The following is a 16,804-nucleotide window of genomic DNA, read 5'->3' as shown; positions in this document are numbered from 1 at the left end:
GTGACAGTCAGATGTTCTTTATTCCCTGTTCCAAAATGCATCACCATCTCACTTGTATTAAGATGGAATGCTATCCAGAAAAGATCACTTTATAATTTCAACGAATGCTTACTTTTTTGTCTGTTTTGAAAGGATTTTATTTTTTTGGAACAGTTTTAGATTTACAGAAAAATTGAGAAAACAGTAGATAGAATTCTTATATATCCCCTCACCCAGTTTCCCTACCAGGATCACCTTACATGTGTATGGTGTATTTGTTACAATCAATGAAACAATATGAATCAGTTATTATTAACCAAAACTCATAGTTTTTCAGATTTCCTTTCCTTTTTGCCCCCTTTTTGTTATGTTCCAGGATCTCATCCAGGATATGTTATATTTACTCGTTATGTGTCCTTAGGCTCCCCTGGGTTGTGATAATTTCTTGAAGTTTCCCTGTTTTCGATGACCCTGACACTTTTGAGGGGTACTGGCCAAGTATTTCAATGTTTTAATTTTATTATTATTAATAACTATTAATAATAATTAAAACTATGAGTTTTAATTAGCCTATAGTTGTACTATAACAACTAACACTTGCTGAGCATTTCATTTATGGTATCTCTTTTGATATGTACTGTACTTTTTGTCTTTGGAGGATTACTATTTTTATGATTTCACAGGTAGGGAAATCCAGGCTTTTCTTTTCTTTCCCACAACGCATAACTAGAGAATGCAAAAGTGGAGCTAGGGTAGGAGTTTGAGGACGGAAATTTATATTTTAAGCCTTATAAACAAGTTTACTGTCCTGCACTGAAGCAGGCTGTGACTTCCAGATACCTCCAACTGAACCTTTTCTAAAAAGGGTTTACACCTTTGTAAGTTGTGAGATTGTGTGCTTGCTAATCTCATTCTTTGAGAAGCCTGCTTCTCCCTTCTCTAAGCAGGTCATTCAAAATGCAGGTTGTAACAGGATGTCGCAGAGACATAGAGACCCAGGAAAACTGTCCCAGGTCAGATGCTACAGCCACTGCAGAAAGCGTCCTGAGGCTTCACACCACTTCCCTTCTGTCCAGCCCCTTGGAGACCAGTCACAGTTAAGCCAAATGTCTGACCATTTTTTCATCAGCGAGCAGATAATAATTCAAAGGCCTGGGCCAAAGCCACCTCTCTGAAAAGACCTTATGAAATCATTTCTCTTTGCAAATCCATAAAAATCGCCTCGGACTCCTTATCAATAGGAAGGCTTAGAGAGAGAGCAGAAGTCGTTGGATTATGATGTGCTTGTTTTAATGAAATTCCTCTCCTGCTGAGAAGTTCCCCGCAGATTTTCCATATTTCAGCCTGGGAAAGGTTTGATGCTTTCCTGCCAGTGCCAAGAGTTAATTGAAAACATTTCAGGATAAATTCAGCTCTCAAGCCAATGCTTGGAGCCCATCATTATTCTTAGAAATAATAGAGTAGTAATACAATTATTAATAGGCATGTTGTATCCTCTTAAAGTGCCCGTGAGTTTATGAACCGTGTCTTTGATATTCTTTCTCAAACTCCACACAAAACCTTGAACTAAGAGACTGGGAACTTAGAAGAAAAATAAGCTTTGCTGCTAAATTATATAGTTTGGCTCTTCCTGTTTTGTAGTGGATGCATGGTAGTAGATGATTGCTGTTTTTCCCCAAAGTTCTATTTTCAAATCTAGCATTGGGTTTTAGGAAATACACACTTACAGATACTAAAAGAAAATGTCTGTAAACATCAGCAAAACAATTTATACAATTATCATAGTGTGATGTTTTAAGACAGTGCTCCCTGGGAGGAACTTGCATTTTGACACCATCCATCAGAATTGAATTAGCCTTCACTTGAAATATAGCGTGTTTTACCCTCTACTTGCTATTTGGCTATGTCCTAAACTGTACTGAATAATGTGAAAAACTTAATATTTAGTAGTTGTTATGAATAAGAACTCTTATCTCCTCTATTGTTAATGTGGCTTGGAATGTTAATTCTTTTATTACCACCTTCCCATCTTGTTTGAAAACCTATGATCACATCTTTTCTTGAAACTTAATCTCTCTGGGGTTCTTGTGCAAATGTTAGGATACCTGAACAGATTAGAAACACATCTCTGTCCTAAGAGAGCAATCAACACCATCCAACCTTCCAATCTTATCATCCTCTGCTAGGATTCATAGGCAAAATATGTATGAAGGGAATGGGCTGTCACAGAGCATTAGCAGTATTATTTTTAAGAGCAACACTCTAGCTTTAAATTTCTAATATGGCATTCAAGTCATCCAATCATTATATCAACTTTTTGTTTTCCCAGGGTGCCTGATTGGCTCAGTTGATTAAGTGTCTGCCTTTGGCTCATGATCTCGGGGTCCTGGGATTGAGGCCTGCATTGGGCTCTCTGCTCAGCAGGGAGCCTGCTTCTCCTTCTCCCTCTGCCATTCCCCTTGCTTGTGCTCTCTCTCTCTCAAATAAATAAACATAATCTTTAAAAAAAACAATAATGAAAAAATGTTTTTGTTTTCTAAGAATTCTTAAGAATTTTTACATACATACTATATTTAAGATGTATTTTTTAGTGTTACTATATACCCATTTTCTACATAGGGAAAATAGACCACAGTATAATGGATAAGTGGCAGTAGGGGCTAGAATTCTCATGTGCCCTTGTTTCTTGTTTGACTTGCTTTCTTCTAGAGTGTAAGCTCATTGAGGGTAGGGATGGTTCAATCACTGCTTGTCTCCTTTGCCTAGAATAGTACTGAACTTTCACTGAATAAATGACTGGATTTTCTGGCTCTCCTTGATTCTTGCTTTACTTGGGGAAACAAACATGATTAGAAGTAATTTTCTACTTCATTAAACTATGATGGTTTGGTTTTTGTGGTGAGTGGTTCTATAATAAGATCATTTTAATTTAAGATGTGTAATAAGTGCTTTGGGGATATTCTCTTAGATGTTAGCCTGAAAGGTTACTGCCTCCTTAGTGGGATTTAAGGACTCTCCATAAAACTACACCAAAAGATGCCTCTGCTCCTTCTAGTAGACTGCATGGAAGCTCCGTCTAGTAGACTCCAGCTTACATCAGTGTTCCTTCCAGTGTGATCAATAGAATCTGTGGAGATGTTGCTCGAAAACAGATTCTCATACCCCAGCCTGCAGGGATTCTGATTCAGTAGATATAAGCCCAGGAGTTTGCACTTTGAACAGGCTCTCCAAATCACTCATGTCCACGGCAGTATGGGAAACACAGTTAAAGATTCCCCCCGTTGACTGAATGTGGCCTGAGAAGTTGCTGCTGTCATACATAATGTGATACTATCCTATGCTTTGATATTTACTTTAGGGAGAAAAGAGCTTTCTCTAAAGTGAAGCCTAACTAAAGAATATTCCAGCAGTACCAGGAAATGAATCAAAACAGTGAAAGAAAAATTTGACTGCCACTCTGTCACCCCTCTATACTCACCTTCTTTTCAAAGCCCCTGTAGTAGTTTGCTGGGGCTCCCGTAACACAGTACCACACACTGAGCAGGTTAAACAACAGAAATTATCTCCTAGTTCTGAAGGCTGAAGTCTAAGATCAGGGTGTTGGCAGGGTCAGGTCCTTCTGGGGACTGTGGAGCATCTGTTGCATGCTTCTCCCCTGGCTTCTGGGGGTTTGCTGGCAGTCTTTAGTGTGCCATGGTTTGCAAATATCACCCCATCTCTTTCTTTCTCTTCACATGTGTTCTCCCTATGTGTGTGTGACTGTGTCCAAATTTCCCCTTCTTATAAGGCCACCAGTCATGTTGATCCACTCCACTGTGACTTCTTTTTAACTTTACTAATTGCATCTGCAATGACCCTATTTCCAAATAAGTTCACATCCTGAATTACTGTGTGTAATGTTGGTAATGTTGGACTTCAACATCCAAATTTGGAAGAGAGAGACACAATTTAAGAAAAACATCCCCTGTCTAAGACAAGTAGGCACCAGGGACACTTGAGCTTGGTGGGGCCCATGCCAGGCCCAGGGCAGGCTTGTCACTTCTGTGGGCTGAGTGCACAGAAGTGTCCCTGTGACAGCAGCCACAGCAAGACTGGAACAGACTGTCCAATAGAGTCTCAGCTTGAACTGGTGGGTGAGGGGCATCACTGGGGAGTGAAGCCACTGGAAGAGGAGCTGGGGAGACCAGAATAGCAAAGGCTGAAGCACAGGAAGTAAGGAGGAGGACAGAGAAATTACTGCCACTGATGACATCTCAAAGTCTCCATATGCCGAACTTTAGGGGCACCACGGATGAGGGAGATTGGGAAACATACTTTGAAATCATGCTGACTTAGCAAGAATCTCATCACTCCCACACAGCCCATGTCAATATTTGCTTGGTTGGCTAGCGGGGGTAGGGGGAGTTGATAAGACTGTGGGGGTAGCAATAGCACTCTTCCCTCCACACCATCTCCACTATTCCTTGCTAGCCAATGATGACGATAATGACAATGATAATTATGACATGTCTCCGTACCATGTAGCATAGTTCCTGGTACATATGAGATACTTAATAAATACTGGTTGAGCGGTTAACTCAAAAGGGCTAGGTCTCCCTTAAGACCAAGCATATTTGTTTTGTGAGAGAAACATTCTCACTGGTGACATCACAAACTAATTAAAGTCAGATGGTATGCCTGGAGTGTGCTTAGCTGACAAAAAAAATTTATTACAAAAGATTTGGCTTGGCTCTGAGATGTTTTATAGAACTCATAATGAGAAGGGAATGTTTATGATGAGAGTCAGCAAGAGAAGTGAGATGCTGGAGTCACAAATAAAGGATCCTTAAATTTTCTTTTTTTTTTAGATCCTTAAATTTTATCCTTGATCAAAGTGACCTTTGCCACTCTTTCCCAATGGGGAAATGTTTATATCAGAAGCTAGAGAAAACTTTTGAGGGCCTGATACATGTGAAATAACCCTGTCCCTGTGACTGGAGTAGCATGGTTTATGGGTTCAATAATTATAATAGCACTTCACATTTGACTTGGTGTCTATGTGGCACAGGATTAACTTCATAAGAAGAACTCATTTGGCCTGCATTTCCCCCCTCTTCCAGAGCTAGAAGGGTTGATATGATCATCTCCATATTCCAGGGACAGTAACAGATGCTGTTCATTGACCATCTCCCCATGTTCCTGCACATTAAGATATGGAACCTCCATTCCTGGTTCTCTAGGGAGTCCTGGGCTTTTTTTTTTTTTTTTTTTTTTTTTTACAAGAATCCATTAAGTTCCCAAGGCATCATTTTTTCCCCTTTTCTCTTCTGTATCTAATTTTCTGCTTTTCCTGTGCTCTCATTCCCCACTCTGCATTTTGCAGATGTGTTTATCTACTCCAGCACTAATCCACAGTGAGGACTCCAGGAATCCATCCCCTATTCCTGTTTCTTCTTGTATCGGATCTTGCCATCCTCTGTCTCATGCTTGTCTCTTATTTCTGATTTTCCCATCACAAATTATGGTTTGTTTTTCATAAAAATTTGAATTAATCTTTTTGTGTTCTGCAGTCAACCTTTTCTTTCAGAAACTGCCCTCCATGCTCTCACTTCAACTTACCAAGGTCCTTCCTAAATAGGCAAATTTTTCCCTCAGAGAACTTTGGTTTCAGCTGAGAAAGTCAGCTTTCTTACTTCCCTTTGATCTCATAACAATGTTCTAAGGTAGATAATTGGTTACCTCTACATTGCTTGTCTGCAAAAGAACCAGCCGTATGTATTGTTAATTCCAAGTAAGGATGGAATGCAAAGAAAAAATATTAGTAACGAAGAAGAAAAGACAATTTATATGACGTGTAACATGGAAGCATGGGGATAGAAGAAGGAGGAAAAGCTTAGGAAAAGTTATTACTTTCTTTAAGAGGACAAAACAGACACTGATTAACTTCAGACATTGAGAGAAAATAGTGGTTAAACATACAGGCTAAATTTAAGGATGAACCCTGGAAAAAAAAATAGAAATGCAGTTTATAACTTCCAAACAATAGGGGGATGACAGAAAAAAAAAGAGAGAGAGACATGATCAATCCAAAGAAGGCAACCAAAGTGAGAGTAGCAAAAAAAAAAAAAAAAAAAAAAAAAGAAAAAGAAAAAAGCATGGCAAACTTAAAACACAAAGTAGGAAGATAAGAATGAATTGAAACAAACCAGTAACTAGTAAATGTAAATAGATTTAAATTGCCAGTGAAAAGATACAAGCTCCATTGGATTGAAAAAAAATAGTATAGATGAACCAACCAATCAAAAAAAACCTCACGGTTGGGATCCCTGGGTGGCTCAGGGTTTGAGCGCCTGCCTTCCGCCAAGGGCATGGTCCTGGAGTCCTGGGATGGAGTCCCACATCCGGCTCCCTGCATGGAGCCTGCTTCTCCCTCTGCCTGTGTCTCTGCCTCTCTGTCTCTCATGAATAAATAAATAAAATCTTTTTTTTTTTTTTAAAAAAAAAACCTCACCATAACCAACCATGTGTTCTTTATAAGAACTAAAACAAAAGAACATAGGATTGAAAATGAAGAGATATAAGAAGCTATATCATACCCTGAATAGTGCTAAAGGGCATATGAGTAGAAGGAAACAAATTACAAAATAAGGTGTGTATTTTGATTTTATTTAAATATATAGAAAATATTGAAATGTTCTGTGTAAATGGCATAGATTATCTCTATTATTTTAGGGCTTTTTAATTTTTTTCTTCTTGATTAACTTCATCTTCTACATTTTTTTTCTTTTTTTTTAAAGATTATTTATTTATTTATTCATGAGAGACACACAGAAAGAGAGAGGCAGAGACAGAGGCAGAGAGAGAAGCAGGCTCCATGCAGGAAGCCTGATATGGGACTTGATTCTGGGACTCCAGGATCATGCCCTGAGCCAACGGCAGACAGATGCTCAACCGCTGAGACACCCAGGCATCCCCTTTTTCATTTTCAATGTGTATGCATTACACATTGTAATGTGTAAAAAAAGAAAAAGCAAAGTGAGGTTTATGTTACCAAAAAATAAATAGCATAAATTAACAGAATAAAAGCAGATGCAGCAGCATTAGTATAAGAAAAGAAAAGAGGGAACAACAGAAGTCATTAAAAGGGCAAAAGGTTATGTTTCATATTGTTAGCAGATATTTTGTGTCATGAAGATAAAATGGTCACGTAACTAAGTGCATTTAACACTGTACTTCAAAATATCTGTGCAAAATGTGATGGAAACAAAAGGAGAAATTAATGAATCAGTTTTGATGATTCCACAGAATCCACAGTAAAAGACTTTAACATCTTTTTAAGAAATCAACAGAAAAAAAGATACAGAGAATTAAAATAATTAAATCAATATACCATTACCAGAGGCAAAGTAGGTGGGGGGAGGAATGAAACAGGTAAAGAGGATTAAGAGTACATTTATATTTTTTATTAATTTTTTAAAATTAATCTGTACCCCCAAGTTGGGGTTCAAACTCATGACTCAAGACGAGGAGTCAGATGTTTCACCAATTGAGCCAGCCAGGCACCTCAAGAATATAATTATCTTGATGAGATGAGAACTGAGTAATAAATGGACTTGTTGAATCACTATGTTTTACACCTGAAATTCAAATAACACTGCATGTTAACTACACTGGCATTTAAAAATAATAATAAACAAACGAACATAAAATGAAATAAATGAACACTGAAAAATAAAAATAAATCAGCAATTGCAAAAAAGACCACTAACAAAATCGGAGACTGCACTGTCCTTTCTTTTTCTTTTTCTTTCTTTTCTTTTCTTTTTTCTTTTTTTTTTTTTTTTTAGGGGGAAGAGGGGCAGAGAGAGAGAGCAAATCTTAATCTCCATGCTGGGGGTGGGCCCTGTTGGGGGACTCCATCTCACAACCTTAAGATCATGACCTGAGTTGAAATCAAGAGTCAGCACTTAACTGACTGAGCCACCCAGGCACCCCTGCACCTTCTTTTCTTACAGACTTAAAATACACACAAAATTTGATCATATTAATAGCCATAAGTGAAATAGCATTAAGTTGCTAAAAAGCAGAAATTACTAGCCTATGTTTGTTGATCATTTTGATTAAAATTATAAAATGAGAAAACACTAAAACTTAAAAACATCATCGTGAAAATTATGAGGTTAAAAAGCCAATCAAAATGAGAAGCACGTACTCTTTGGAATGAATTATAATAGGAGAATACACATCAAAGCCTGTAAGATGTGACCTAAAAGTTGCACAGAGAAAGAGTAGTTTCCAGAAATCAACTTATTAGAAAACAGGAAAATGAAAATAAATGAGCTAGGCATTTAGTGCAGAAACCCAGGAAAAGAACAAAACTAAAATATAAAGTAGAAGAATGAAATAATGGCATAGCAGAAATTAACAACAGAAAAAAAATTAATCTTAGCATGAAATTCAAAATTTGTTTCTTGAAAATACCAGTAATATAAAAATTTCAAAAGAAAGAAGGTAAGTAAAAAGTTAAGAAAAATGAAGATAAAGAGAATTTAGAGATTAAAAATATGAAAGAATACTTTATACAATGTAATATTAATATTTTTAAAATCTAAATGAAATCATTTTCATTTTATAAGTGTATAAATCACTAATGATAGCTCACAAAGTAGAATTCCTCAATATACTAATAAACTAAATGAAGATGAAATTTCCTTAACTTGATAAAAGATGTCCTAGAAACCTATATCAAACAGTATAGTAGAAACATTAGAAATATCATCTCCTGGAGTCAGCATACGAGAAGACTGGCCACCTATTCACATTCTCCTATTTAAGTGATTGTACTGGCAATCCTAGTCAGAGCAATATGACGTGAAAAGCAATTATGACATATAAATATTATAAAGGGAACAATGTATCAGTATTTTTAAAAATATTGTATACAGATTCCTGGAGGATCCTCAAGACTCTTTTGTGGGTACCATGAGGTCAGAACTATTTTCATGATAATCCCAAGGCATTATTTTCCTTTTGCACTGTGTTGACATCTGTTTGCACTGTTGGAGCAGAAGCAATGGTGAATAAAACTGATGATGATTTAGCACAAATTGAACCAGTTGTCAGATTCATGACTGCCAACCACCTTACACTATAAAAACTTGACAGTTTCACTTAAGAATGACCTTAATGAAACAATAAAATTTTTATTTAATTTCCACCCATGAATACACATCTTTTCAATGGTCTATGTGATGTAATGGGAAGTACCTATAAGACATTTCTGCTGCCTAAAATTAGATGTGTGATTATTTGAGATGTAAGCTGAACTAGCCATTTTCCGTGGAACACCATGAAAGAACAACTAAAAAGCAAGCTATGTTTATTCAGCCTTGGATATTTGGCAAACATTTTGTCAGAAATAAACACAATTCAAGGAAAATAACAGGATTTGTTGCCAGTAATAACATTTGCTCTTCCACACAAAAATAAGAATTTTGGAAATCTTATATCTTGCACTGTGAATGTAATATATTTCCAATTTAGAGAATTTTATAGTGGTATCATTGGTGATATTAACAAACATTGTTTATTTAATATCAGAAAATAAAATGTGTCAATCTTTTAGTGTCATATCTTAGTGACAAATATTTTTTTAAAAGATCAGTTGATGGTATTACAAAATCATGTACCAAGATAGACAAATAGATTTTTATGTCACATAGTATTAAATGTTTATTGATATGGTTTCATATTCTGCCTTACAATTAATCTTTAAAAAATATACCACTTATCTAATGAATGCTATATGTCAAAGAAGAATGTCCACTATTATCTGAAAAGACTATTAATTTTTTCCTGCCTTTTCCAACTACATATCTAAGGCCAGATACATAATTTTGTTATTTTTGTCATTGTTTTTGGAAAATAGACTTCTTTTTCACAAAAATATATGTTAACATGTAATTAGTTTATTATTTTTTATTGTTTTAATTTTTAAAAAGATTTTAGTTATTTATTCATGAGAGAGAGAGAGAGGCAGAGACACAGGCAGAGAGAGAAGCAGGCTCCATGCAGGGAGCCGGATGTGGGACTCGATCCCGGGACTCCAGGACTACACTCTGGGCCGAAGGCAGGAGCTCAACCGCTGAGCCACCCAGGTGTCCCAGTTTATTATTATTTTTAAATGAACTGTTAAGTATTTTAACAACTTATCTGTTTCAATTCTAATGTAAATATGGATATACATAACCCACTGTATACCAAAGAATTTAATTTTGCCCAAAAAGATGTCTGGCCTTTACCCTCAGCTTCTAGGAGTTAATTTTTGTTTGCCTGGAGGCCTTGGATTAACCAGATTGTAATGATATGATTTAAATTGAGGGCTAGCCACACCTTAGGGGCTGACCTAGTCAGAAAGGCCAACAATGTGATTAATGGGTCTCTTGCTATCAGTTGACTTGCAGGCTAAGATCAACTACAAGAGCAATCAACCAATCATGCCTATATAATGGAGCCCCAATAAAAACTCCAAACAGTAGGTTTGGGCAAGCTTCCCTGGTTGGCAATAATCTGTGTATTTTCACACCAGGAGAATACATTTGATACTTCGCTGGATTCCGCTCTACAAAGGTTTCCCCTGTGATTTTAATCTGTATCCTTTCTCTGTGACAAACTGTAACTGTGAGTATAATACCTTTCAGTGAACCTGAGGGTTTTGTGAACCCCCTCATATTTGCAATTAGTGTCAGAAATTCAACCAGTCTTAGAAACTGTGTCCCCTAACTCTTCCCACTCACAAAAACAAAAGTTTGGTAATTCTTGAGAATTATAAAGTTTCCCAAAAACAAAAATTTAAAATTTTTTCAAATCTTTTCTTCTTTCTCTTTCTTTCTTTCTTTCTTTCTTTCTTTCTTTCTTTCTTTCTTTCTTTCTTTCTTCTTTCTTTCTTTCTTTCTTCTTTCTTTCTTCTTTCTTTCTTTCTTTCTTTCTTTCTTTCTTTCTTTCTTTCTTCTTTTTCTTTCTCTTTCTTTCTTGCTTTCTTTCTTTCTCTTTCTTTCTTTCTCTCTTTCTTCTTTCTTCTTTCTTTTGAAAGAGAGAGAGAGAAAGAGAGAGAGAGAGCGTGAGTGGAGGGGGAAGTAGAGGGAGAGGGAGAGAGAGAATCTAAAGCAGGCTCCACACGGGGCTTGATCTCATGACCCTGAGATCATGACCTGAGTAGAGATCAAGAGTCAGATGCTTAACTGACCACCCAGGTGCCCCTAATATGTTTTCTGTACATCTGGAAAACCAAAGAGATTTCTTATTTTCTAGCCAAATATATGACTCTGCCCATAATTAGAACTCTTAAGAGTTCAACAAAGTATTTAGAGACAAGATCAATGTACAAAAATCAAGTTTCCTATACACCAGCAATAAAGAATTAGGCAATATGATGATGATGATGATGATGATAATAATAATAATAATAATAATAATCCAACATAAACTGCAAAGTACCCAGGAATAAGTCTGAAAAGAAACCTGTCTGAAAGAAAAAAATAGAAATAAAACTTTCACTAAGACCTGTTGATGTATCAATGTAGCATTTTTTTCTAACTAGAGAAAGTTTCAGTGCTATAAAGGTATCAATTGTCACCATATTCATATATGAATTATGTCCAATATAAATAAAAGCTCAATGAAAGCTTTTTTAAAGAAATGCCACAACTGATTCTAAATAACAAATCACATTGCCAGTCTTTGGTAAATAAAATAGTAGAATAGTATTTCAGATCTTCTGTGGCTTTTTGGTTCTAACATTCTATAAATTCTGAAAATAAAGCTATAATTACTCTCTCACTTCTCTTTCCCTATCAGGACAGCAGTAGGTATGAGAACAGAACCCAAGAAAAGGATACATCATTATGGAAGAGTATTTAGAAATTGACTTCCATTATTCTTTCCATCTTCAAATACAGGTGGACTTTGACTCTCTTCCCATTGAGAGGTAGTCTATTTCTCCATGCCTTGAAGTTGGGCTTGATCATGTGACTTGCTTTGTCTTGCTGGAACATTGGCAGATGTGATGCAGGCAGCATCTGGAAAAGTGCTTGCATATAGGGGCTTCTTCTCTTGCCTCTTTAGGGGTCCTGCTGTGAAAAGAATCCTGAGCTAGTCTGCTAGACATTAGAAACCCATGTCCCAGTGATCCCTACCGCACCAGGCATTTGCTGGTCAGGTGAATGAGGCTACCTAAAACCAAACTTCTCCTACCTGACCCATCAGCCAATTATAGCCGAGTGAGTCGAAAAAAGGTGAGCAGAAGTCCCCAGCTTGAGCCCAGCTCAAATTGCCCATCACAACATTTAGCAAATAAATGATAAAAACTCCAAGTCACCAAGTTTTGGGTTACCTACCATGAGCAGAAGCCAAATAATAAAATAACTAATTTTCTGCCAGTATCCTAAGTATTGGCAGTCTTTTTTTTTTCATAGTTTTGGTTTCAATAGATTGAATTTTGCAAAAAGAGTGAAAAATCAGGTGACAATGAGCAAGGAGTACATTAGGCAATTTAAATGAAATAGGAGTGTGTTATTTATTTCTAGAGCTTACTGATGGTTATTTTAAAAATAATATGCAATATGCAATTGTGTGATTCATTTATTCATTATAGATAATTTGGTTCTTCCAGAATATAATTGAACCTTTCATTTTGGCACATGTCAAAAATCAGTATTTATTTTCTGGCTCTTGTAAGTACTATAACGATTTTCGACTTAGTTCTTCATTCTGAACTTCACTAGAAGACAACTATCCAATAAACTGCAAAATTAAAGGATTTAATTGCTCCACTTGTAAAACATATAAAAAACTGGAATGATCCATCATATATAGGGAACATATATATTTTCCTGATACATATCTGTGAGGCAGGAGCATGTTTTGAGAAAGGTAAGACACACAAAACACTTTGTAAATGGATATAGGGCAAGAAGGTGTGCTCATTCTTTAATAGAGGAAAGATGGTCATGTTATAATGTACAAGGTAGTGAAATTCATAAAGCGGTTCTGCTTTCTGCAGGCAGAAAGCTTAATTTTTGGAGTCCCTGCTGTAGTTATAGTGCCGCACATGTCCCCTGGCTCATAGTAAGTGATTAACAAACATGAAACGTTGAATGCATGGATGAATGGAAGATCTCTTGAGACTCTTCTTGCTAATATTTTTGTGTATTTTTATCATTTATTTTCATCTACCAAGTGATTTTACAAAGAGAATGATTTTGTACTTTGAATTATTTTAGGCTTCCAAAAACATCACTTTTTCTTCAGAAGAATTTGAGGTATACTGAGCAAATGAGGAAAAAGATATAAAGCAGTGATCACAAATGCTGAACGTATACTTTCTTATTTCTTTTTTATGGTTCTTAGTATTACTACTTTAAAAACATTTTAATATGAAAGGAGGAGAATACCTATTCATTGATAAAATTTGGGAAACATAAATATACAAGGAAGAAGATCCTAATTATCTGCAATATCACCACTGCTAACATTTTGGCACATTCGATAGATGGTTAAGTAAAATCATCTGAATTTGGTCCAGTGTTTTAAAAGTCCGTGGACTACTCAGGATTTTTATATTTTGAAAATCATTATGGCCTAAAAGCTCTGATCTCAATCTCTTGACACAAATATGTAGATTCAAACATGCATCAACCTATTCATTGAATAGCCAGGGTTAGGTGACTAAAACATCAGTTCCTTCCTCTGTAATATGGAAATAATCTAAGTAACACAGGGATGTTGTAATGATGAAATGATTTAGTGCATATTATGTGCACAATGTTGTGCATGGTACATAATAATCAATACTGTTATTACTATCATTTTAATGTGATGGCAGAATTTTGGCAATTTTTATTTTCCTAGAGATGTTTTTGATTATGATTTTGATTGCTACTATTGACATATGAAGAATATTTATATTTTTATATTAGAAATCCTGTGAATTCATCCTGCTTTTTAAGATTTACTCATAGAATTGGTCTCTTAAGCACTTTAATATTCAGGGGTCCATGACCAGGACTGTTAGTATTCCTTACTCCTGCTCATGCTCAGGCATCTCTGACCTTCTCTGGGATTCCTTTTCTGGGCACCACCTTCTCCCCTCACTGCACTTCTTTGTCTGCGCATTGTCCTTGGGTGTATCACTCTTGGAGCTTTAACCATGATCATTCCACAAGACTGACTTCAGACCTGCAGTTCACTTCCTATAGCGCACTGTAGACTAGATCTTCCACATATCCTCAAATATGACTTACCCTCCAAACTTTCTTCCTCTAGGACAGAAGATGACATTATACACCAATTTTCTAAACCCTGAGCCAGAAACCCAGCCATCAATTTGGCTCCAACCCTCCAATACTCCGCATTTGACCAATGACAGTGTCTGGAATCTGTCATCTCCCTCCCCTCACTGTCTCTGTTCCCTGGACCCGACATTGACTCCCACACTGTTCTCCCAGTTTCTGGTCCTCGCTTCTTAAAACCATTGTGTACCCTGCCCAGGAAGGTGAACTTCCGGAGATGTCAGCTGGGAATTCTCATCATGACCACAGTGCATGGTAAAGTCAATGCCTAACGTGACAATCAAGGCTTCTGTGACCTAGTATTAGCTCTTCTTTCAAGCCTCATTCTTGCTACTTCCTACTTTATGCTTTGGTAGTCACAAATAGTCAGCACGTGGGCGCACACGCAGAATGTTCTTTCATCCCACCATGCAGTTCCCTCTGGTGAAAACATTTTCCCACCTTTTTCCTTGTTAACTCCCAATCCTGTCTCCAGACCTAGCTTCAGTGTCCCCTTCCCCAAGAAGATTTACCTAAATCGAATGTTGGGCTAAGTCTTTCTGTAATTGTCCTCTGTGCTCACCACAGCTGAAAGCATGTGTGTGTTTGTCTCCCCATCCTGCCTGCCCCTGGGCCAGGGACAAGACTGTGCCATATTTACACTAGACCCTCAACACATGCCCGTGGAGCCACAGTGAACTCTTTTTGTTCCTCGCTCCCTCCTCTCAGCTGTTCAGGATGACAGATGTTAGTTTTAGTCATCATAAAAGCTTCTTGCAATGTTTGCTACAGAAGGGTGCCCCTAACAGGTGCCATTACCTGACAGGTAAGCGGTCTCACGGGTTAAAACTGAAGGTTGGATGACTGGCATTTCATAAAAGAGACATCTATGAGAAAGTCCTCAAATCTTACCAGAAGATTTTATCTTGGTGCTGAATGACATTTGATCAGTGATAAAATATATAGTATGATTTGGTTGTGAGATATTATTCCATTCTGGTATCCAAGAACCCATTGGCATCTTACAGAACTTATAAAAACCTAAATATGAACTTGTAAGATATATATAGATACCCAGAGAACATAGGGGTGTCTATAAAGTCTGGAAACAGCATTATTCTAATTTTTGGTTTCAAATTGAAGATGTCCTTGATGGCATTGTGTATATTCACCTGTTTGCAGACTTGACCACAAAACTGTGTAAGGAGGACTCAACCCAAACCACCGATCACGTACATCAATGCCACTGAGAGTCTTTGATCCTTTTTGTAAAAGTGGATCTCGTAGCCCTACAAAATCACCAATGGATAGTTTTGACAAATGCCATGTCAAAAAGGATAGACATTTGATTTTTCAATGGAACCCAAGCCCCCGAAATAAGGGAAGGAGGCCGTTTGAGGATCTCAGCTGCCCCTCCGGCTTCCATTGCATGCATATTCCACAGGGTTTGGAGGTAGCCCTCCGAAATATTAGCTGAAAGCTTCCTCAGAAAGCAAATCTTTCCCACATCCTTCCCTGCAGTTCCTCTTTAAGAGGTGTCAGCATGGCTGAAAGAATGAAGTGGCTGCACATTGTCTGGCAGTGCTATTATGTGCTTAACATTTCCATAACAAAAGTGCCACTCGACTTCTCCCCGATTAATGCAGCTCGAGGGCTCTTGTCGGCCTTTAATAAAACATTGTTGAAATCATTTATTTAGAGCCCCTGGTTACTAGTGGGAGAATGTCCATCTTTGTGCCAAAATATAGTGTATACAGTCCACTATTTTGTAGTAGATCATTCTGTTATTTAAGAAATTGATTAAATGGATGCCTTAGAAGGTATTTATGCTAATAGCACATTACTTATGTCATTCAGATAGTCAAGGGTGAACCTTTTCAACTGTCCAGCAGAGACAATCCCTCAAATAGAATACAGTAACATCCAACTTTACTTAACCCACAAGGCTGCCCGGCCCACTGGAAACCCAGCCCTCCCAGAACTACTCTTGGGGCTTCAAGGGGTTTGGAACAGGCTGCCTCCCAACAAGTTTAGTTTGAGGAGCTGGGAGGAATGGGGTCAACTGACACAGTTTCTCACGTTCCTTCGTGTGAGAGGTCAGAAAACAGATAACGGACACTTTTCTTTTGACGGGTTCGAAAGAAGATGCATGAGGTTCTATCCCAGTTGGACCCGGTGAGCTGTTTATTCAAAGCCAAAACTGACTGTAGGAAGATTTTTAGCACATAGCTTGATGTCTCTGAGAGTTCTCATGGTATTTCTCTCTTTTTTTTTTTCTCTATGACGTGGTCCTGCTGGGATGATGGCGTGGGGGTTTGCGTGCAGAAGTGCTGAGGAGGGGCACCCCACTCCAGGCAGTTTCTCTTGACTCTTCGAGAGAGGTGCTACTGGTTCTGGGCTGTGTCTTCACTCACGTGGGCCCGGTTGGGAGAGCTGCGAGGCACCCCAGGTGTGTCAGAGCATGGTGGCCTCTTAGGTTTGTGCCAGTTGACACCAGGAGCTGCGCCCTTATGTAGAAA

The 16,804-nt window shown here is 37.5% G+C and overlaps 1 long non-coding RNA gene across 2 annotated transcripts in view; it reads right to left on the bottom strand.

The window, feature by feature from the left end:
* Positions 1-11,063: 11,063 nt before the first annotated feature.
* The window catches only part of LOC140638341 (uncharacterized), a 41,164-nt gene continuing 35,423 nt past the window's right edge, over positions 11,064-16,804 (bottom strand). Inside the window, exon 3 of one of the 2 annotated variants that reach the window (XR_012035425.1) lies at positions 11,064-12,089. This is a non-coding gene — a long non-coding RNA (uncharacterized lncRNA). The remainder of the gene's footprint in view (positions 12,090-16,804) is intronic. The other variant, XR_012035426.1, reaches the window with a different exon arrangement.

Source organism: Canis lupus, chromosome 1 (genome assembly GCF_048164855.1).
Source record: "Canis lupus baileyi chromosome 1, mCanLup2.hap1, whole genome shotgun sequence".
In the NCBI taxonomy this organism is placed as follows: domain Eukaryota; kingdom Metazoa; phylum Chordata; class Mammalia; order Carnivora; family Canidae; genus Canis; species Canis lupus.
The sequence above is the reverse complement of the archived record's forward strand: the minus strand, read 5'-3'. Positions and strand labels throughout refer to the sequence as shown.